Below are 25,069 nucleotides of genomic sequence, written 5' to 3' on the forward strand. Positions count from 1 at the left end.
CCCGACGTTCACAGCTGTGCCAGATCCACAAGAACTGATAATCCTTAAGCTCGAGATATTGCAGGGGGTCCTGGAACTGTTGGGACCAGCAGTTATGCTGGATTGATTTGAGAGGGTTGCAAGCAGGGAAGAAGATAACCTAGATCCAAGTGGAAGAAGAATAAAATTAGGGACTTTCCATTGTAGAATGAAGAAAAGTTAGGGAGGTTTTGCCAAAGGTTCACAAAAGAGACATTAATGAGAAAGAGACTTACCATTTCAGAGACTGTATTGGACTTTGAGTATATTCCGAAGATGGCAGATCCTGCAAACACACATCGTAGGGCTAAATTGATAATAGGCACATTGGTAGGAATTGTGATAGTCACTATATTTGCAGTAGTGATAAGTTCATACATGGTGGCTCACAGGCAGGAAGGGAAGGTTCAGGGAACACCTACACCTATTACCCCAGGACAGAGAGGTGTCAGTATCAGAGAACAGGGAATATCAAAGTTGAGGGAAGATCGCAGACTCCACATGGATTTGTCGAAGGGTGATTTTAAGCTTAATGCTTATGCGAAGTTGTTGTACGAATATGTTGATGCGATGGATGTGAAGGATTGTTATGTGTGTATGCAGTTGCCTGCTTCAGTGGATGAAGGTATCAAGTATCATCATCTCCCATTGACCTATGGGATTTCTTGTAGTTTACTGCTCAGTTTATTTTACGACAGGAGGCAGTTCGAGTATTTCTTTTCAAATTTTGATACAGTACTTCCTGAAGTTCCAGCAATCAAGCATTTGAATAAATACGATTATTATAAGAAAGAGGACAGACTCCTGAAGTATTTTAGACCTAATGTGAAGTTGGATACTGCGCATGCTCACAGGCATAACCTGACATGTGCGTTATCTGAAACGGAGAAGAAATTAATTGATCAAGTAGAGGACAGATATAGACAGTTGACCCAGACACGAAACACCGGAGATAGTTCAGTAGATTGGACTGAAGAGGAGAGATCTCACAAGTCCAAGGGAAGCTATGGACCAATAGCATTAGATGAAGTCCAGAAAGGGAATTTGTGTATTGGACGGCCTCAATCCGCTACGGAGAAGGTCGCAGTAGGACATAGCACCTGTTCTCATACCTTCACTATGGAAGCTTCTGTTAAGGACTTTATGCAAGGTGTGGTACAAGTAATTCCGACAGTGTATTATGTATGTGGGAAGAATGCTTATGTCAGGCTACCTGCAAATTGGTATGGCATTTGCTATTTGGCTATCATATTCCCGAAGATTTATCACACAGCGGACTTGGAGTTGGTGCAGTGATTGGTGACATATATGGAGCAATGATACCTAGTATGGGTGTGGTGTTGAATGACGTGAAGATCAGGAGGTTGGCGACTGTAGTTGATGAGTTGTCTATGAATACGGCGAGGTCTTTGTTGTTGGTGACTGGAGAGATGTTGTCGATACGGAATATGGTTATGCAGAACCGCCTTGCGTTAGACGTATTACTAGCCAAGGAAGGCGGAGTCTGTAAGTTATTGAAGGTTCAAGAATGCTGCACATATATTCCAGACAACACGAAGGAGTTAGGGAAGTACATAGATAACATCACAACTATTCACAAGGAGATTATGGATTTGACGGAGGAGAATGTGTGGGAAAAGATTGGGCAAGGATTTGGAAGAGTGGGAACGTGGTTTGGGAATTTGGGAAGAGGATTTCTTGGATCAGTGTTGAAGCCAATTATCATTGCTGTAGTTTGTGTGATTTGTTTGTGGGGATGCGTGAAAGCGTGGAAGTGGTATCAAGGAGGCAAAGTTGAAAGAGCTCTTAGAGCAAATGAGAAAAGAATGGCGAAGTTTCAGGAGCAGCAATATGAGAGTCTTAAGAGAATGGAGGGAGTTCGACATGCCAGAGTCATGACCAGTACTGTTTAAATCAGTTCTAAAGAAGAAGATTGTGGTGGTGTGATGACAGATGTCATCAAAGGGGGGAACTGATGTAGCGCTTAAAGGTTGAAAATCGTAGGGGTGCGTTATATTCACTGTTAGTCGGCACCCGCATATAGTCTAATGTACTCAGGTATTATGTGTGCGAAATGTATCCAGAAATGTATAAGCTGTATCGATTTAATTTAGAAGTGTTAGCTATGTACAAGCAGATTGTGAATGTATTAGAGAAATGCATAGAGTTTAGTTTATTTGAACACGATATGATGTTAAAAACGTGTAGTTTAGAATGCGTGTCTGTAGACTGTTTAGGTTGACCACACATGAAAGAAAGACGTAAATGTCAATACTGTGATTTAGACATGCTTGTGTAACCGAAGTAGTGGCCAGAATTCGCATATATCGTTGAGGCGAAAGGCCTGGTATTTTCTTATGTTAGCCGAGGGCAATAGGCCAAAAAAAGGATTTATTCCAGTAGAGGTTTTAGGCTGTAGTAAATTGCAAAGTTAAAAGATGCGAAGTATGTCTGCCTTGCATGATCTCACCCCAGGTGCAAGGACAGTTGCTCGTTAGTAGAGAAGCTCTTTGTTCATGAATTGACTTATGTAGTAAAAGCCAGACATGGGAGTACATTGGAATGTGCCAATCGTAACTCCTAGTGCGGACGGTGTCTGGGACTCAAGGCCAAGCGATGGACGATGGAACTGGACAGCGCTCTGTGGAAAATTACTGAAAGACGACCCCGCTGAAGAGGAGGTGCAAAAGGGCGTGTTCTGGGACTTGGGGTTCTGTATTAGGGAAAGCGCCCCGAGGGTGGAAGCAGAACAGAGCAGCCCAGAGCAGAGAAAGGCTAGGCGAAGAGCTAGAGGGGGCAACTTAGATCAAGCTCTCTAAGTGAAGACTTCTTAGGAAGTTTCACTCTGACACCTTTCGATTGAGGGTCTCAAGGGATTGCTAAGTAGGGATGTCATCTAGTACAGAGTAGGGACAGAGATGGTATGGTTCAGTGTCCCTAATATCGACATTGGATTGGTAGTTTTCTACCTCATGCTTTTAGAAATTGTACTTTTAGTCATTTTTAGCCGTATGCGGATTCTTCGTAGAGTAGCATTTGTGTTAGTGCGTATGTACTTGTTGTGCCTCGTATTGAGAAGCTTGTATCTTCAAATCTTTATGCTGATAATAAAAGCCAGAGAGCCAAGAGATTAAGTCTCGAGTCCTTGATTATGATAAATTGCGGACAGCATTTTCTGATAATTGTGTTTATTCCCTCCACGCTATTGGGCAAGTAAAAAGTTCCATCCGACCAGAGTGGGTTCTAGTAGATAATTGCGAGATACTAAAATGGGCCGGAGCAGTGTTGTAACCTCCCCCACCTGGCCGACATGTCGTGGGTACGTTGTTATGTGGGCCATGTGGTGTGAGTGTATATTTAAAAACACACCTCTGTAGAGTTTGCTCTGACTCTGTTAACAATGCACACAAAGGATAATTGATGTGAATGGAAGTGGGTGCGTTAGCTGCCCTCAGGGACTGATGGCTACTAGCAGCAAGATCTAAGGGCAGTGTGTCTGCTCCATCGCGTAAAATCGTTCACGAGGACATTACAGGAAATTAAATCATAGGAAGTGATGTGACAGTCCTACCAAATCATACGGCTGGATTACCAATAATGGACCCATTGTCACTCTATGATACCCTTGATTACGCCATATTGTATTTCATTACAAGACCGGAGGCTGCCATTCTGCATTAATCTTTTAATGCAACTTCAAGTACAGCCACTTAAAAGTTACAGCATAAAGGAAAACTTCCAGAACAAACAAGTGTAACTAGGCAACAGCAGCACAGAGATCAGCCTCTTTTAAATGCGGCTTCAAGACAGATAAGTTGTTTTCTTCATATCCTCTTGCACTGTACTGCTGTTTTTACCTACTACTACCTAGTTACAATCCCTTTGTGATGATTTTTCTTGAACTTTCGTAACTTTACTCGTTATTAGGATCTGCTTCAATGAACTTAGCGACCATTTAATCACTTTTACACTCTTCGCCTGCTCTGGCACCCCACCCCTCACCTTTCCCTCTGTGGTCTTTCCTTATTTAATAACTAAGTAATATTTGAATTATACGGTATTCGTTAATACTGCAGTCTGTTACCTTTACATTTTAATGTAGATGCTCTCTCTGCACCTAAGTTTCGTTATCACTGTCAGACGCCTTTGGTGCGGCGTGGCCGCTCCCCGCAGCTCGCGTACTAGTTTACTGCCTTAGGACTCCTACTGCGCGTTCCTCCTGACGCCGCAGTGCTGATTGACAATACACGCATCAAAGGTCCGGCGCGGACAATCATTGCAGCTCCAATTTATGGAGTGCGGTCTGCGCCGCGCCTCCGTCGTGCCTTCGCTCCCCTGCAATTAGCTATTAGCACCCAACATTAAAAAAAAAGGGAGAAACCATACGAGGAAGTCGTCAAAAGGCTCTTCCTCCTTAGAAGAAAGACCCTTAAGCAATGATACCACGCTAGGCACGTCCTAATCCTTCATGCCTAGATTCCCTAGCAACGCTACATTCAACCCGGCGGGTGGCAGCTCCTTAACGTTTCCTCTCTAATTTACTAGCTTACTTTTCGTATTAGCACATTAAAAAAATATATATATATATTTAAAAATGTAATATTACCTACCCTCTATTTGAGAGCTAATCTCTCCTATAATTCTAATTTCCTAGTGACTCACTTACCTGTATCATGGCTGATGCTGACTCCGATGACTCTCAGACCCAGGTACCCGCTCCTAATACCAATGAGGAGCTTATTAAACAGATGATACATAAAGAATTACACTCATGTATGAGGGAGACTATAAATAAGATTGTTGCAGGTAATAGACCGCCTCCTGCACCCCTTGGAGCGCACTCTGACGAACCGGTCAAGATTGGAGGTAAAAAAACAAAAAAATGCAACTACTTCGAAAACGAAGGCATCATGGGAGGTCCAAGCACCTCGAATATATTGGGAGGCCTACGCGCCTCAGGACTAAGCTCCTCAAATATTACGGGAGGCCTACGTGCCCCAAAAAGACTACGTGCCAATAACGGCACATCTCATTTGGATGCCCTAAGCGGCTCACTGTATCAAAGTGCCAATACAGATCCCCTCTTACCCAATGACGCCTCTAATGAGTCACTAGCCGAATATATATTGGACCTAGATCAGATCGATGATGATATCGACCATGATTTCTCCGAGGAAGAACTCCCCTCCTCCTCTAAACAGATTATTCTTGATCCCCTTGGCGGGGAAATGTTTTCCCCTGACAACACACAGCATCCTAGGAGCTCCCAATGGTGGCCCCAAAATAATGTAGCCAAGTTTATTAAGAGATGGATCAAACACCCATTGGAAAGAGAGGCAAGGAACATTCTTAAAGCAGAATACTCACGACCCGTCATCCAAGACAAATATTGCCTTACTCCTAACCTGGATCCCGAACTTATTAAGTTCTTACTCAAATTGGGCAGAGACCCTAGGAAGGGAATTGAACGCTCCCTCAAAAGTTGCCAGGACCGCATGCTTGACATGCTCGGCCCCTTGTGCCGCATGATCGATCTAATTGGGGAGAGCTATATCAAGGGCACACAACCTAACATTGATCTCCTACGGGGATGGAGCCAAAGGGCTCTTATCCTCCTCGGTAATGCTAACGCATCTCTCAATACTGAGAGGAGGAAAGTAGTCCTGTCTAAAATGGACTCAAAGCTTAGCGACATGGCAGAGAAGGAATCCTCTTCTAGCCCTAATGGTCTACTCTTCGGGGAAGACATGATTAAAGGTTTGGGGAAGGATGTAGCAACCTTTACGGCTCTTGATAAGGCCCAAGCCAACATGCGCAGAGTTTTCAACTCTAATGTTTTTGCTAGGGCCGGCAGAAGGGGTCATTCTGCCGGCCGCCTCTTCCAAAGACCCTTCTCAAGATCAAGAGGTTTTGGTCGAGCTTACCAACACAACTCCTCATTCTTCCCACAAAGAGGTCATTCCTTCCGTTCAAGAGGTTTCAGAGCCAGAGGCATCAACAACTCCAACTCAACAAGTAAGTACACTTCCTCTTCATCCTTCCTCTTTAACTCTAAGAGTAGGGGGTCGCCTAAAACATTTCCTTCACGTTTGGGAGCAAATCACACACGATCCTTGGGTTTTAGAGACAGTTCAAGGCTTCAGAATAGACTTCACGGAAAAACCATTCCAGGTTTCAACTCCCCAAGTCTTAAACTTGACGCTAGACCAACACTCTATAGTTGCGGAGGAAGTAAATTCAATGTTAATGTTAATTCAAAAGGTGCAATTCTAGAAGTTCCTTGGGATCGCAAGAATTTTGTAAGCAATATCTTCCTTGTGGAAAAAAGGACAAAGGGTGGAGACCGGTAATAAATCTAAGAGAGTTGAACAAGTATCTCACTTACAATCATTTCAAGATGGAAGGTATCCATCTCCTCAGGGACATGCTCTTAGAGAAAGACTGGCTAGTCAAATTAGATCTAAAAGACGCCTATTTCACCATTCCTATGGCAGAGGAATACCAGTCCTTCCTTAAATTTGCTTGGAACAACCATCTATACCAGTTTCAAGCTCTTCCCTTTGGCCTATCTTCGGCCCCTTGGTGCTTCACCAAAGTTATGAAGGCCATTACCACGGTCCTTCGGGAGAGGGGTGTCTGCCTCATAATCTATCTAGATGACATTCTCATCATGTCTCAAGACAACTCTCAAATTCTGAAAGACTTAAACACTACTGTGGAATTGATAGAAAGTACAGGCTTTATTATAAACAGGGAGAAATCCATCATGACTCCCTCCAGGTCTCTAGAGTTCCTAGGCTTCACGGTAGACACCGTCAAGTCTATGCTTTTACTTCCCACCAAGAATATATCCAAGATTCGCCAAGAGATACGCCACGTCCTAAAATCAGATCTCCTAACCTTTAGGGAACTAGCCAGACTTCTGGGCCTCCTTTCATCATCTATCCAAGCTATCTTTCCAGGCCTGCTACATTACCGAGCCCTTCAAAGACTCAAAGGGAGGGCCCTCCGTTCCGGCCTTTGGTACGGAGACAAAATTTATCTGGACCCAGAGGCAAAGGAGGTACTGACTTGGTGGTTGGAGAATCTAGACTCATGGAATGGGAAAGCCATTTTTGGAACTTCCCCGGACTCCGTACTGGAATCGGATGCCAGCCTTCATGGCTGGGGTGCTTGTTTTCAGAATCAGAGCACCAGAGGTTTATGGTCCTATTCAGAGAGTTTACACCATATAAACTTCATGGAGTTAACTGCCCGGCTCTATGCCCTAATGAGCTTCAAGCAATCCCTTCAAGGGAAGTCAGTCCTCCTCAAGATGGACAACATATCAGCTGTTGCTTACATAAATTGCCTAGGGGGAACGAGGTCACCAGACCTCTCCAACCTGGCCAAAAAACTATGGATGTTCTGCTTGGAACACCAAATTTCATTAAGAGCAGAATACCTTCCCGGCCTAAAAAATGTCTGTGCGGATTGGAATTCAAGGTTCCTCGTAGATCACACCAATTGGAAATTAAACTTAATCATATTTAACAGTCTAGATTATCTTTGGGGTCCCCTAGAAGTAGATCTCTTTGCAAGCAGACTCACGACCCATCTTCCAAGATACTTCAGCTGGTTGCCAGACCTGGGTGCTCTAGCAGTGAACGCCTTTCTCCAGCATTGGAAAGACATTCGGGGATACGCTTTTCCCCCCTTTGCGATGATCCACCACGTCCTTCAGAAGTTGAGGACAGAACGATCTTCAATAGTCCTAGTGACCCCTTTTTGGCTGTCCCATGTGGTTTCCAACAACCTTGGAATTAGCTTACGAAACACCCTTTCTACTTCCAGCTTCTCCAGGCCTCCTAAGAGACATAGACGATTTGGATCACCCGCTCATTCTGAACGGGACTTTGAACCTTCTTGCCTGGAAAGTGTCAGGTGAGCCAATGAAATCTCTGGACTTTCGGCGCAAGCTTCTTCTCTCCTCCAAGAATCTTGGGCACCTGGTACACACTATAGGTAAAACGGCATCTGGAAAAGATGGGTTTGTTGGTGACTGGAAAGGAACCTGGATTCCGTGGAGGCCCCTATTGTGCATGTACCAATTTTCTTGTGGAACAATTTGAAAGAGGTCTTTCCTATAGATCTATTAACTGTTATAGATCTGCCATTTCTGCTGGTCATTCCCTTCTAAATGGTAGAACTATTGGCAAGAACCCTATTATTTGCAGAATTATGAAAAGTATCAGGCTTAAAAGACCTCCAAAACCTAAATATGACTCTCTTTGGGACGTTAGGTTACTACTTGATCTCTTTTGCAACTGGCCGGATAATAACTTGTTAAATAATAAGTCTCTCTCCATCAAACTAGCTACTTTCCTTTGTCTCATATCCTGCCGTAGAGTTTCGGACATTAAAACCCTGGAAATATCCAACAGATCCTATGACTAGAGGACTAAAACGATGTCTGATATGATTTTTTACCCTAGGTTTGACGCTTGTAAAAAATGATGTGTGGTGGATTGCATGAAAGAGTATGATTTAAGGATGGACCCTCTTCGCACCACTGGTGTAACCCAACTCCTTATATCCTTTGTTAAGCCCTTCAAACCTGTTTCTTCTTCTACCATAGCTAGATGGGTTAAACTAGCTATGCAATTAGCTTGCATCGATCTGTGTAGAGTTCAGGCACATTCCTTAAGAGGGGCTATGGCTAGTCAGTCCTTTTGGAAGGGAGGCCAGTTGGATGACATCCTCAAAGCAGCAGACTGGTCAAGTTCCTATACTTTTGCAAAACATTACTGCAAACCTGTCGAACACGTCAGATGTAGTTCTTCTTGACTACCAACATGCATAATGGCAGCCTCCGGTCTTGTAATGAAATTGCGATTCTCCTATTACCATGACCAGAGAATCTGGATTTCATTAAAGACACGGAGGCTGACATTATCCCAACCCTCCCTCCCCGGAGTGGAATTTAACATCCCTTCAATTCTCATGTATAATGCTTTGATTTATATTTGATTTTAACATCAATTGTCATGTGTAATGTTCTGAATTAATTACAATATAACTCAGTTTGTCTCAACTGTATTTTGCATTTTAATTGTGTAATGTGTGATATAATATCATTTACCACCTTTTTCTTCCTCTCTCCTTTACATAAGGTGTTAAGTACAACTATTAATATTATCTCCTTTTTCAGATAATCCTTCTTGATTGGCTCTTCTTCACAACCCGTTGTAAGCAGCACCCGACTCTTCGCCTTCTTCGATTCAAAGGATTCTCCTTCCCTGCATGTTGCCAACTTCTGGACTTATTTCCTCTGGGAGAATTGTTGCCTTGCTCACATTGCATTTAAAAGAGGCTGATCTCTGTGCTGCTGTTGCCTAGTTACATTTGTTTGTTCTGGAAGTTTTCCTTTATGCTGTGACTTTTAAGTGGCTGTACTTGAAGTTGCATTAAAAGATTAATGCATAATGTCAGCCTCCATGTCTTTAATGAAATCCAGATTCTCTGGTCATGGTAATAGGAGAATCACAATTCTCTGCTTTCTCTACTAAAGTTAAGACTGATGGTCTTTTATTTGCTTGCTAAAAGTGGTGGAGGGGAGTAAAACAATTCAAGGTTATGCTTTCAATTTAGTCATACTCTAAAGGACCACAAACTCCGAATTTCAATTTTGTGGGTTTATTATAAGGCCAAAAATAATTGGAATATAAACACACCTCAATATCAGAGTATATAGATACATGAAAATCAATATAGAGCCGAGTCTATGAATATAATTCATTCGGCATAAAAGGCATAAAGTAATGAACTCCAAAATCAAAATACAGCATAGGATAGAAGCTGAGTCCAATTCTCTTTTCATCTGGGAGGAAAACAAAAACAAAAATCTCTTTCCCTACACTGCTCTAAATGAGGGTCCTACCAATCTCTCTTGTCATATCCCAAAGGTGTCAGCACGTGTTGACTTCCTAGGAAGTACTCACGTCAAATGGGTCTGATAGCTTAAACCTATGGAGCTCACTCTAAGATGCTCCTTCTCCTCTGAAAACAGCAAAAGACTCCAGAATCGGTCCCTGTGCATCATACAAAAAAACAATGTTCAACCCACAATATGTCACAAGATGAACTTTTTCATTGCTGCGTTTCCAGTAGCTTTCCACAGGAGCTTTAATTAATTTTTCTTCGTCTTCCAGTGGCCTTGGGTTTCAGATAGGCCAGGCACGAAAGGAGTCCTCCCTTCTCACCTTCCAGACTTCTTGAAAGACATTCCAGGTATCTCCTTAAGTCTAAGAATAACGAGGCTGAATCCCTGCACCTGCAATAGGATGAGAACACACTGTCTTTGAGCACAAAAGGATTCATTTAATTATTTCTTTCAACCACGGAGAAAACGAAACTCACAACAACTTACAATCTGGGCCTACAATTCAGGCAACTTTAACTAAACACAAATATAATTTCATCCTGCACATTACACATACAGGAATTATAAGTGTCTCTAATACATGTAAAATCCTACTTGAATGTGCACACTACAATTTAGTGCTACTAGAATGTGAATAAATGCATTTTTATAATTATGAAGCACTGCAAATGACAAAATATATGTGAGTGCGTTTCAACCATGAATATAGTGCACCCAAACAATTTAGAGTGCTGTAAGCGCTCTATCACCCTCAAATACCATACATGCCAATGTTTTGGAAAAGGAAAGTGGGAGATTTTGATAAAAATATATCGGGGTTATGTATTTTCCCGCTTGACTTCTATTGAAAAAGAGGCAATTTACGGCAGGAGACAGCAAAAATAGAGCCATTTTTTGCTTCAAAAATTGGCAGTCTCCTGACTGAGTCGGGTCTGTTGGCATATATGTAATAAAGCTTGGTGAGCACTCATTGCAGTGGTTTTATTGTGACCGGCTAGTTACAGGGTCATATCCCAGTAGGTCCAACCAGGCCTTTCATCCAACCAATATCAATGAAAAGAGAACTAGGTGTAGTTGGGAAATAAATGTCCCATGCAAACATGTTACTGTAATAAACTTTGGAGACAATAACTATATAACAAACGAGTTTTTGTTTTTTCTGAAAAAAAAAATACTTATACAAGGTTGAATCATTCTTGTCTTTGTGGAACTGAATGCCTTTAGTTCCGAAAGGTACTTTTTAAACTAGCATCAAAGCATATAGAGCTTCTTGAGGGGAATCACAATGGAAATGAGAGAGAGAAGTCACAGTCTTTATGAGAGCTGTGGACGAGCTCCAGCACTGGCCAAACAAATTGGCATTAAGTTAACAGGGTTCCTGAAAAAAAAGTCTTGGCTTGCCCTATATGGTTTGTCACATCCAGTAACACTTCAGCATAGAAAGTTTTATTTTTTATATTTATTGAGCAGTATAAACTAATAGCAAAGCTCATATTCAATTGCATTAGCATCTAACATTCCTCAATCCAACGCTTACTAAAGTGACGATGTGCAAAAGTGCACTTCACTTAGGTTATAATCAGTCATTATTTGTTGTTAATGGTAATTGTGAGAAGTTGGCCTGGCATATGCTGGACACTAGTTATAGTGGCCACCTTGCACCAGTCCAATTCGACTCTTATGGTAGATAGGTTTAAGACAACCTTTTAAAGAAAGCTATCCTAGTGGTAGCTGTGGAGAGCAGCCTTCAGGCTAAGTCTCTGAGGAATGTAAAGCAGCTTGCTTTACCTTCTAATCTCTTGAATTACCAAATGAAAAGGACACCACACAGGTATATATATCAAATATGTATGTATTTATTTATAGATACACTCTACTAATCTCTTTATGAGATTAGAACCCAGATACACATTTAAATGTCAACAGTTCTCAATAAATTAAGCACAAATATGGCTGTAGCCCTAGGGGCGTACCAGACCATATACTAAAAATGGTTTAACAAAGTCGACTTGCAAAATGACAAAGCCTAGGGCCTTGGGAATCGCTGGGGCTTCACTACTGCAGTGTTAGCAGGTAAGTAACAAGCCCACGGGAGACGCGTGCAGTGTCTAAACACAGCCGCGAGTTTCCTATAGGTTACAATGGAGCAAGTCGCGGTTTGTATTTTAAAGTTTTAGGGCACTTCGGAGAAGTCAACAAGCCAGCCACTTACAGGGTAAGTATTTCGAGGGCCAACACACACTTGGGCACCGGAGTGCACGAGTTACCTCACCCAGGGAAGCCGGGTGCATAGGTGTCTTTTGGTGTCGGGTCGCGATGCTGTTTTCAATGGAGACCAACGAAGACTTGCTGCTTGAGACGACTGAAGAGGTGTCCGCTGGAATCCGAAGATGGATTGAAGATAAAGAGGACCTGAAAATTGAGGGGACAGTGTTCAAAGTAACTTGCCAGTGACCGGTGGCCAGCAGGATGGATGACCACTGATGTTGCATCATTTCAGGTCGTTGATGGTGATTTGTCTCTTCACTCACGAGGTCCAGGAGAGATCGAAGATGACCAGCAGCTGGATTCGGAGGGTCCAATGACGTCTGCAGCTGATGACGGTGTCGGCAACCAGATTGGTGCCAACAAGCCCTGGCAACTGCAAGTCTCGTGTGGACTGAAGATAGTCGGTGATGCAGACCAGCAAGGTCTGATGGACTTACCCAGCGAGGGTAAGTGAGGGCAAGCCCGGAGCAACCAGGAGAGCCCTTGAAGTCGATGAGAAAGTCTTCGGGTGAGCCACTAGCCAACGGGCAAGTAACCACAAAGACGCCTTTGCAGGAAAAGTTTCACAGGAGCCCACGGTCACTCGGGACGGGGTAGGCCGCTGATTTTTGGAACCAGACCTGCTAGGGACTTGGACTACAGATGGTCCAAAGCTCGTAGAACGTTGTTTAGAGTTTGCACTTGAAATCAGTGCACGGTTCCCTGGTATTGCTGTTCCTCGTCACTCGTGGGGTCCAGATGCCACAGCTTCGCTGGGGACTCCAAATGGCCATCAAGAGGTCAGGAAATCCACTTCAGGGGACGCAGGGACTTCGGACTCCGGCGGGAGCGGTGAAGTTTGCAACCGTCGATTGAAGTTACAGGTGCCTGCCAAGCAGGGGGGTCACTCCTTGACTCCAAGGGAGATTCTTCAGTCTTCCAGAGATAGTGGAACGTCGAAGGGCCAGGATTCTTCTTTGTAAAGCGTCGTCCAGGGTAATCTGAATTGCATTGGCAATGCTTGCTATCTTATAGTGAAGATAGGGGAGGGACTAGCTCTATCACCACTCCTCTAGGAGGGTCAGGGCAGGGGCAGGTAGCCCCGAACCGGTTTGAGCTGGCATATGCACAGAGGAGCCTACTGCTCCCCCAGTGCAGGACTTCAAAGCACTCTAAGAGTGCACCCACCCAGCTCCAATACACTAAATCCTGTCTGGGAGGTGGTGACACCTCCCTGTGACAGGATACCTTTTGTTGGGCTTCCTCCACTGCGAGTTTCAGTCAGCAGCAGGAGGGCAGCCCAGTGTCTGTGCTGGTGGCATCCATTTTGTGATGCCAGGGCTCTAGGAGATTTCTACCGTTTAGTACAGTGGGTACATGTCGTCCCCTCTAGAAGGGTGGGATCATACTCCCACACCAGTTACTGGTGTGGGGGTATGATTCCAAGTTGTTTGACACCAAACACGACATGTTTTGATGCAGTCATTCTAAAGTTAGCATTTACCGCGAGGTTATAATGCACTTAAGAGTATATGGTTTAACCGCATACACAAACAGCAGCAGAGAATAGACTCTGCCAGCTGCAGAGGGGTCCTGCTCATGCAGAAGCACCCCCTCACATAGTAAACCAAGCACCCTGTCCTCAGGATTGTTAGGGCCTGCAATAGGGGTGACTGATAGGTTTATAGGTGTGTATGGTGAGATATAGGAACCTATACCTCAGTGAGGAGTGCTAACACTACCTCACACAGGCTGCAGTAGCAGGCCTGTGGTGTCAGATTGTGAATGCTTCCCAGGGGTGGCATAATACATGCTGCAGCCCCTGGTAGGCCTGTGAAGTACCAATGCCCTAGGTACCATATACTAGGGGCTCATAAGGTACCACAGTATCCAATCACTAGTGCATCTAATATGCACACCAAGTTGTTTAGAGAGATCAGTGAGACTGGGGCCCTGATTTGCAGGGACCCAGCCAGACTATAGCCAGAAACAAGTGTATACATCAGAAAAAAAGTGGGGGCAACATAAGTGCAGATCCTACTCTCCCACAGTAATGTACTATTCATGATCAAAACGTGCTGATAATGGAAAATTTAGACTTTAAACAATGCATATCGATAAGCAATAGTATATATACATATAATTGAAATAAATCGATCTTGAATTAGCCAGCATGCCAGTTATCTAAAATGATACAGAATAGGTTGTAAAGTGCTTCAAGTTGTTCTAGAACACCAAGCCTCACAATAAGCAATACAATTGTCTCTGAGAGTTAATTCGATAAAGTGGTACTTGCTCATACCATGGAAAAAACGAATATACAGAAAGTCATTCTCTTGAAAGAATTCATTGATATTTGAAGATTCCCTTACCCACCCGCGTTGACTTCATGCCAAAATATTAAAAGAACATGTCTCACTGAAAGAAATCAATAGTTAAGAATTTAAAGTGCATAGCATTTATCATAGTCGAAAACTCTCCCGATAGCATCGAATCTAGTTAAACTGTTGTTCCACAAACAAATAGTCACACTTTCTAATCCTGGACATTTTCCTGATCCAGTGGGCCATTGATACTCAAAGTATGGCCTGGGGGCCACATGTAGCCCCCCTGACCTTTACATGCAGCTCCCTGGTCAACAGCAGCACAGGGCTGTTGTTTACCCAACTCAGCACTAAAATTAAAAAGATTTTAAATAAACAGGTAAGCATGCATTTAAAGGTTAATTGAAGTTAAAGAAAGGAAATAACTGGGGAGTCCTGCACCACTCAGTTTTAGAAACACCTTCATTTTTAAAGACATCTTGCTGCAAAGCTGTTAAAGTATAATGTCTGAAACAAATTGAAAATTGTATATATTATTAACATTTAGATCCGATTCAACTTTGTACATCAGAATATATTATTTCAGTGCATTCAGAAGCTTCTTTTTAATAGTGATAGTTTTCAAATATGAATTCAGAAACATTTCTTCTTCCCTCCACCCTCACAACAATGCCAATAGTGAACTAAGAGGCAATTCAGTTGTTATGTGCACTGTTTGTGTGGCTGGGGTTCCTATTATACATGATTATAGTTTATTAACTCAAACACAGGAGAATATTTGTACAGCACACCCTGAAGTCATGTATTTCGAGGTCCCTATAAGAAGAAACAGGAGGGAAAGTAAAATAAAACAATTTCCTAGGATTACACAATTTGGTTAAGTGGAGAAGTCAGGATCAATTCCACGTTTTGGGGTTCACTTTGTGCAATTCAGACACTAAATTTACATGGTTTGTTTCTCATAAACCCAATTTACCACTGCCCCCCCCCCCCCCGGCCAACCTGCTGGCATCAGTGCAGCCATCGGTCACATCACAGACCAAACTTTGTAGCCCCTGGGAAAAGGTTTGTGAGTACCCATTCAGTGGGCCATAGTGGGAGATTCTGTTGACTTTCAACCTTGCAAACCAAAAGAGCGTGCTATCACCAAGGCTATGCAAGTAGAATACAGGGATACCTCTGCTCATCAAGTAAAAATTTACAGTTGTCCTGCCCCGGAAGTGATGTCATGATTGACCGGGACTTCCAGACCCCTGGTTGTCCTGCCCCGGAACTGACGTAGGTGTATAACAGCTGCTTTTACCTCTGTGTGTGCTACAAAATGATGAACAGTGTGTTGCTTTAATAATTTCTGAAAGGTTGTCTTTAAAAATTCTTTTCTGTAGTCTGTTTGTAGTTTTTGAGGGGTTTGCCCTTGTCTGAAGATATTTTAAAATGCATTGGTGACGCTAGCACCACTTATCGCAAAGGCGTACTTGGACAATACATCTATGACCATTAAAATATATTGAGTTCCTTTATTATGCTTGGCTAGATCTTGAAGGCTGATTATGTCCGCCTGCCATTGATAATCTATTTGCGGATTAACAATGGCGTGTCTCCTCTTAAAACGCCATCTTGCTGGTTTGTGGAGTGAATACGCCTCTTTCTCAGATAACCAGGTCTTCACCCATGCCCTGGTTCATTTTTAACTAGAGCCCTTCTAAACAGAGCTCTGGCGCTTCCAAAACTTCCGACCCCTCTTGTATTGTAATAAAGCTTCCTTAACACAACCCCGACATGTTATCATCCCGTGTAGCCAGTGAAATGAAAGACACTTGTTTTGTGTAAGCACAATTTATTAAAAATAAAAAATCTTTGCAAAAAACACACAAAACACTTTACAATTTCATGGTCCGTGTCTTGTCATTGTTGATTAGTTTGAGGTCTTTTCATTATGTAGACATAACACGACACCTGCTACACCCATTACAAGTGCCAGGATAGCTATACTGGTTCAGAGTCACAAGTTTTGATATTTTTACAGATATTTCACTCAATGGCTCTAAAAAGGACTTCCCGCTCACCCCTCCTATAACTTTGTACACTCAGGATACTGACGGCATTCAAAAGTTCATATATTTCTAGGATGTACAATGCAAAACCTTTATTTCTGAAATAATCTTGGTTCAGAAGCTCCAAGGCGATGCGTACACCAGTTGTCTTCAATACTTAACTCACACATAAGGCACTTGTAAATGTTCCAGTATTGATCCACTGTAGGTAACCGAGCGTTGATACACCATGTGGCTAAACACTGTCGCACTGCATTGCCGTCGGTGGCTCACAAATCTTTAGATAAAGCAGAGTTACAGGGGTATTTTAGCTATTCTTTCTTTAAGCAACACATATATCAATTTGGCAATACATATATACCCTGAGTGTAACTCAGACTTCTTGCGCCGTGACATTCTGATATGCGTCCTAAAAGTGAGTAAGCATGTGTTAAATAACACATTCTTCTATTTTTTAAATACATATCACACATGCTTCTTTTGAGAAACCTTTCTATCATTCTTCTATCAAAACCCTTGCATACGCCCAAGTTTAGAGCTTGGCTCGCTGGAGTATTGGATCTCTTTGAGCTTGCTGACATGACCTTCATCATATCAGGGTGGACATATTTCTTTCCTCAGACAACCCATATACCAACCATACCAGTTTATATACCTTTCTAGGGTCTAACAAACTACATATATCGTGGATTGTTCTTGATGTGTATGAGTCACACAGACACTCGTGAGCCTGCTGCTGCGGATCGTTAATTTTATGACCATAACAAAGGTTATAACAAATCCAATTGGCCGCACACTGCTCGTCTTACCAGCAAGTTGCCCCAAGGAACTATGGTCCATGTAGTGGCGACGGCGAGTACGCCTGTGCCACAGTGTTAGAAGAAAGTAAAAGTAGCATTAGCCATCCCTGGACACGTGTTTCGAGGTAGTTGCCTCTCGTCAGCAGGGAGTAGGTGAGTGTAAGGGGGTGCCGCGTAGACTGCCAAAAACGTATTAACAGGTAACGTACCACTCATGGCGCGCAGGTGCTGGTCCAGGGCCCGTCGGCCCAAAAGCTCAAGGGAGCCTTAATACAACAAATCCAATTGGCCGCACACTGCTCGTCTTACCAGCAAGTTGCCCCAAGGAACTATGGTCCATGTAGTGGCGACGGCGAGTACGCCTGTGCCACAGTGTTAGAAGAAAGTAAAAGTAGCATTAGCCATCCCTGGACACGTGTTTCGAGGTAGTTGACAAGTGTCGCAGCAAAACCTTTAACAGGCCATTTGGCATCTTAGTGGATATCAGGAGTTTCCTTTTCAAAATCTGCGCAATTTTAGATACAAACACAAATCTTATGAGACTCTTTGTTTTGATTTGTGGAACTTTCAGTCTGTTTTGAACACCATAAGCAGTAGAAATTTACGTTGTTAACTTTTGAAGGATGCTCCTCTACCACAGCTCTTTTTACTGATGATTTTTAAGGTAAAAAAGCCACACAATTAGTTAAAATAACAATAACATAAAATACAAACTTATATAGGTTGTGTCTATAATAATTTTACTAACCTCTGTATTTGCGTGGCTGCCTTGAAATCTTAAGAGTCACAAAGGTCCATCGACCCATAAATGTCATCAGAGCTTGCACGTGGCTGCTGCACAACAACAGTCTCCGGAACCACTTCATCCAGAAAACCCATATCTTCATAGACAGGTGAGTTAGGAGGGGCTATAGATTCTTCACCCTCTTCCATGTCGATGAATATGTTTCCAACATTTACTTTGGTACTCGAAGCTTCGCTGCTGCTGGTGGCACCCTTAGTAGCAGATATCAGTTGAGGCAGCTCTTGGAGGCTGAGTGCTGCCATCCAGCGGCAGAGGTCCTCATGAAAGCCTGTAACATCGTGACCAGCCTCTTTAAGGGTGCTCTGCTGAGCATTCTCATCCATTACCAAAGGTGTCAGGTTACGGTAATATCTATCGATAGTGCCCTGCCCTCCAGCCAAGGGTGTCCTTTTGATGAGGGAGCTGTATCTCTTCACGTCGGCAGAGCAATCTCTTTCAGCTAGGTGGCTCTTTGTTGTTGCATAGACTTCTTAGGAGCTCCTTATATGTATTCCAAACACCCCAAAAAGAGGCGTATACCTCTATATCACATTGTGGTCACAGGATCTAACTGGGTCCTGGTTTGCTGAGGGTTGCCGTATAGACCCAACCCCATGACATGTGACTAACACATGACCAGGTGAAGTCACAGCCCCCATGATCCCTCCACCAGGACACGTGACACCACATCAGTTCCGGGGCTGCAAAACCAGCGGGACCGGAAGTCCCGGTCAATCCTGACGTCACTTCCGGGGCGGGACACCTGTCACTTTTTACTTGATGAGCAAAGGTATCCCTGTATTCTACTTATGTAGATTGAACTTTGGTCCACCCTGGTAAGTGTTTTAATCTTTCTTGAGCAACCGAATAAAGGTAAAGCAGAATCAGGTTGGAGACTCAGGCCCATTATTTTACTCAAGCCTACAATAAGCTGATGCTAAAAATCATGAAGTACAATACAAGTAAAAAACATATGGAGCCAATCCAATGGTCCATTAATTTGACACCTGAAACATTGGCCCGATACTGCTGGGTTAATCCTGTGAAGAGTCCTGGGAGTATACTATGCTAGTCATCTAGAAAGAAACGCCATTCTCTTAAAATGTGCTGCTCGAGGAGCTTTATGCCCCATCTCTGCTATAAACTGCAATTCCCCAAGCGTTAAAATACAACCAGTACTCTAAGTGATTTTATCTAAAAAATTGGTAATCAATGCTACATTTGAATTTTGTCACAGAACTCTATCTCTGCAGAAATGTCTTGTCGCCAATTTCAACCATGATGCGAAAAAGTGGAGCAAAGAGGTCACTCAGAATAGCCACACGTATACATAAGCGAGATCGAAAATACAAAACATATCAAAAACAACACCTAGCAAAGAAAATTCATAGGAAGAAAGTGTGGGACTGTAAAAGAAAACAACAAGAATCGAAGTGGTTGCATGTTTTTGCCCTGATAAGCGCAAATAAACAGGCTGAATTCTGGTCATATATTAACAAGCTTTCTGGGGATGGCCAAGACAGGTGTAATGTGGTTGCCAGTGATACATGGATAACCTATGTAAGAGCATTATATTGTAACGCACAAAATCCGACATCACCACATAACCAAAGGCTCTTCACCACTACTGCTCTGCCCGAAACCTCACTACTTCCATAGAAGACAAACCTGGAACGTAGGTGGTAGAGAACCCATTAAATATGGAGGTACCATCAGATGCCTCGGTTGTACGGAATCGTGTGACAACAATCTTAAAAAACATTACAAAGGATGGGGTACCAGGCATTACGGATCACCAGGACAACTATTTAAATAAGATTGCAATTTCTGGGGAACCATACTCTACCAGTATTGTCTGGCAAATTCAACGGTTCCAGAGACTCGGAAAGGCTCTTTACTGCAACCTAACCATAAAAAGGGCAATACCGGGGATCCCTCGAACTATAGGTTGATTGCCCTTTTAGACATTGAGGCGAAAGGATTTGCTAGTCTTCTCCTACAAGACCTGCAGACTTGGACCATTGAAAATGAAATTCAACCAAGCTGCCAAAATGGCTTCAGGCTAGGAGCATCTACAATGGATAATATTCTAGTCCTTGCTTACATGATAGAAAAGACTACGCAGAAAAAGTCGCCACCACTCTTTGCATGTTTCGTGGACTATTCTGCGGCCTTTGATGTAGTCAATCGGAGTCTGCTGTGGCGGAATTTACAAGGTTGGGGGATACCAGAGACTCTTTTGAAGGCAATAATTAGCCTTAACACTGGAACCTGGGTACGGGTGAAAACTTCGATGAATTCAGCTACCAAAAAGATCCCAACAGACCGTGGTTTAAAACAAGGCTGTGTATTGGCACCTTTGCTTATTTATATACGGCAGACCTTGCTAAAACCATTCTTAATGCAAATCTTTTACCCCCGAAAATTGGCTCAAATAGATTATTTTTAATGCAGTATGCAGATGATATGGTGCTATTAGATCACACAAAAGTAGGCATGCAAAGATTATTGGATGCACTAAAGCTAATGATCTAATGATCGAAGAGCAAATGCAGGAAAGACAAAGGTAGTCATAATAAGTATGCCAACAAATTCAGACAATAGTGGAAGCTGGGCAACTTGAAGATAACAACAGTGACCAAATACAACTACCTGGGTGCGTGGCTGATGAGCAATGGGAAGTCAACAGCTCACCTTGCTTCAGTCGAAACAAAGGATAAGGCAGTGACGTTCGCCTGTGCAAGCTGAACTCTAAAGTAAGTAGCCCGACAACAAAATCAATCAGAAAGGTAATAAGGGCCAAGCTACTTCCCTTAATTACATATGGTCAGCTAGCATTTCCTGCGGCCTTTGTTAACATCTTGGAGCATATCAACTGCCGAGCCTTTAAGCAAATCTTCCAGATTCCTGCGCATACACGAAATGCCTTGGTGCGACTGGAATTTGGGTTGAATAAACAAAGCTATGAGCACTGGGCAACGTTCGTGCGGTTCTATCGAAGGGTCTGTGCAGCCCCTCCAAATACAATGAAGTCAACCCTGAAAATAATCTTTATGAAAGACAATAACTCATGGAGTAAAGGCCTGCAAACCGCCTGCAGTGAATTACATCTTGACATGACCAAATTGCAGGATTTTACTTATCATCCTGGCATATTAAAATCTATATTAAAAAAACAAGGCAGATCATTATCTAAGGAAGAAGACATGAAGGAATTGAATTGTTCCAAAAGCAACATCGGGATACTTGCAAGCTGCTATGAAGATCGGCTAAGGCAGCCATATCTCGATGCTGCGCTAAACAAGACCATTTTAAAGCAAATGTTAACAGTGAGGCTTATGGCATTGCCGATAAAAGATATTAATATGTGCTGGAAATCCTTAGAGGCAATCATCACCTGCAGATTATGTCACCAGTACGAGGAATCCATGGTTCATTTAGTCTGCATATTCCATTGCCTGATACATGCACACGCACTTTACTGCGGCCATTGCTTTTAAAATATGGGGCGCGTACTTGCAATGATGCTATGAAACTTTTGTTCAGCCTGGAGATCCCGATAGAAATGGCTAGGTTCGTTAAATTTGCACACAAAGTTAAAGAACATTGAAGTAATGCACATTGCATTTTAGAACTTCAAGACTGTTCATTGGGTATGCCCAGACTCTGATTCGCATGTTATCACATGATTTATGTATTTTGCATTTTTATTGTAACTTCTGTTCCAAAATAGGTTTGCTTTGAACGCCTTTTTATCTGGAAATTTTATATGATTTTGCCTGATTCAGGAAGTTTCCACACAGGGGAAAGTCCCTAGCTTTTTAAAAGAAAGAGAGGAAGGACAAGAGGGAAGAAAAAAAAAATGTACGTATCTATTATTTTTTTTCTCTTTTCTCTTCACAACTGATCTATGGGCTTTAGTGTTTGTATTATCTATGATCTGCATTCCAGGATTGTCTTAGCAGATGCAGTACATTAAATTTGTAAAGTAGTTAATAATGGTAATTGTAGTAAGCAAGTTCTGTGGATATTTTATAGGAAACTGTTTCGTAACAATTTTTGTTAATTGATATAATAAAAAATTTAATTAATTCATTCATTCAAAGAACTTTATACCAATTGCCCACACCTAGCAGTCTATTCTTAATTACTAATTTCATGAATGTAAAAGAGTCCTCATTCAATATTGCACATTTATCTTTCAAAATGCTACTTATCTGAAAAAAATATAAAGAAGGAATTGAGGACTCCCCCCAGGCTGCAGCTCTAACTCGACCTCAGTCCAAATTTTCAACCTCTGATTAGTAACAAAATGTTCAACTAAACAAAACCCTTTTCCATTCCATCTTTTTAAAAGAATTCCTGTAATTGGCAATCCCATGTTTCTGAACTCCTTTAATGATGTAAAAGCATGACATATAGGGATATTCTTTTTGCTAAAAAACTGTTTACTACGAGTCACCAAATTATGGATTTCTTTTACCTAGTTTTTGTTTTGGTAATTTAGCAGTTTTTACAAAAGCTGGAAAATCTATTTCTGATTCTTTCATCATCTGATTCAAAATAACATTATTGAATGCTTTGCCTGGATGATTGATTCGGACCATACTGTTTAAGAAGGATGCCAGATAATAATTCTGTAACTGAGGTAATGCAAACTAGGCCTGGGTGGTAAATTCCGTTCCGCTCGCGGAATTTGCGCAATTTGCGTAATTTCGCGTTCCGCGGAGAACGCGAAATTGCTAAAAAGTCTGCTTTCCGCGATTTCGCGAAATTTTTGCTTGTTCGCGATCTCAAAATGCGTGTTCGCGAGATATTTCTCCCCAAGCACGCAAACAGCAATTGTGAACAGGAAAAAAGCATCGCGAACAAGCAATTCCGCGTGTTCGCGGAATTTCTGCGTGTTCGCGGAGATTTTTTACCGTTTCGCGGAGATTTGCGTAACGCAATTCCGCAAATTCCGCCCACCCCTACAAACCCCCTGCTCCTTATTCTAATGCAACATGCCAAACGAACTCTAGAACGTTTGTTTCTCCATATAAACGTACTAAGGAGGGAGTACACTTTCTGGAAATATGAGTTATTTGCCTTGATTGGGATATTATTAAAAAGAAACAAAGAAAAAAGGTAAAATTGACACGTTTATCAATAAAACTAATCCTATTATAGATAATGGAAGTAATGTCCATCTATTTGATAGATCTTTAAGTTTCCTCAACATAGTCAAGTAGTTGAGATGAGGCAGGTCTGCAAAATGTAGCATTCTGGACAATCAAAAGCCAGCTGCTGATGCAAACAATGAGGAATATCACTTGTTTCTGCCCTAAACAATAAAACTTCTGATTTTGTGTTGTTGATCTTGTACCCACCCACAGCAGTAAATTGCTGAATTATGTTGAGCGCCCCTTGTGTATTATTTTTATCGACTTTAAGGTATAAAGTAACATAATCTGCAAAAAGCTTGATTTTTGACCTCCACTCTACTGTGGTAATACCTTGAGGTGCATTACGTATTTTGATCACCAGGGGCATAATACAAAAAAGTAAACAAAAGCGGAAAAATCGGACAACCTTCGAGAGTAGTACCTCTCTAGACTGCCACCGCACCAATCTCCTTGGCATTCAACAATATCTTAGCTTCTGCACCCTGATAGATATAATTATATAATATATGATCAAAATTGAGTGGGGAAATCAAATTTTACTTGGATAGCAAATAATGCATTCCAGTTGACTTGATCGAAAGCCTTTTCGGTATCAATTAAGATTATTGCCGCTTTTAAATTATCACTAGGAAAGTTATTGATTACCTGAACAAGATAATGTGTATTTGCCAGCCTTAATCTACAGAATACAAACCCATTTTGGTCTTTTTAAATGACTTTTTGCATGACCGGGATTAATCGTGTCGCAATGACTTTAGCGAAAATCTTATTGGTCTATATGAGATGACATTAAGAGGTGACCTCTTTTTTTGGGAAGCTGACCATCGATGCTTCAGTGACTGAGTTGGGAACATCTATTCCCTTCAATATTTGATAAAATAAATCCATCAAAAAGAGTTGCAGGGAAAATTCCTTATAGATTTCTATAGGGATGCCATCACTCCCACATGCTTTAGCATTTGCGATTGCTTTTAAGGCTGTCTCTAAATCAGGCAAAGATATTTCCTCAATAAGACCATTATTATCTGATTTAGACAATTTAGGGAGTCCGAAGGAGCTGAGATATTGCTCCAGCTCAGTAAGGGAAACATGATCTACTTTTTGATGCAAATCCTGGCAATGCTGATAAAACACCTGTGCTCTCTCTTCTTTGTAGGTTGTGTGACTCTTGGTATAAGGATTACAAATAGTGTAAATGTGATTATTGCATGTTTTACTCCTAATGGTCCATGCCAAAAGTTCACTGATCTGTTGGCTCTCTTCATAAACGTTTTGCAGAAATGTTTTCACATTAGGTATTTCATCAGCCAGGAAAAAATCACTGAAGTTCTGTGATGCCTGATTAAACTCTTGCTGTTGTCTTGTCTGTTCAAACCTGTTGCTTCCCAACCCCCTTCCTGCCTCCAATAGCTTTTCCAAGGCCTCCTACAGCTTCTGAATTCTGCGACTGCAGTTTATGTTGCCTATGTGAGCGATCATTCACTCCTTGAATGTAGCTTCAAAAGCTTCTCAAACTGCAAATACTGGAGTTGTATTCAGATTTCTTTGGAAAAATGTGACGATTTGAGCTCTGTTTCCTCTACCCAAATCTGATCAGTCACCAAAACTCGATTAAACTGCCATCTATACCTAGAGCTTTGTTCAGCTTTGAGACAAATTTCAAGCAAGACTACAGAGTGGTCCGAAAGAGCATTGGTGACTATGGCAGTTGACTTTCTATTGACCATTGGCGAAAACCCCCCAAAAATCCAAACA

This window comes from Triturus cristatus, chromosome 1_1 (genome assembly GCF_964204655.1).
Source record: "Triturus cristatus chromosome 1_1, aTriCri1.1, whole genome shotgun sequence".
Classification (NCBI taxonomy): Eukaryota; Metazoa; Chordata; class Amphibia; order Caudata; family Salamandridae; genus Triturus; species Triturus cristatus.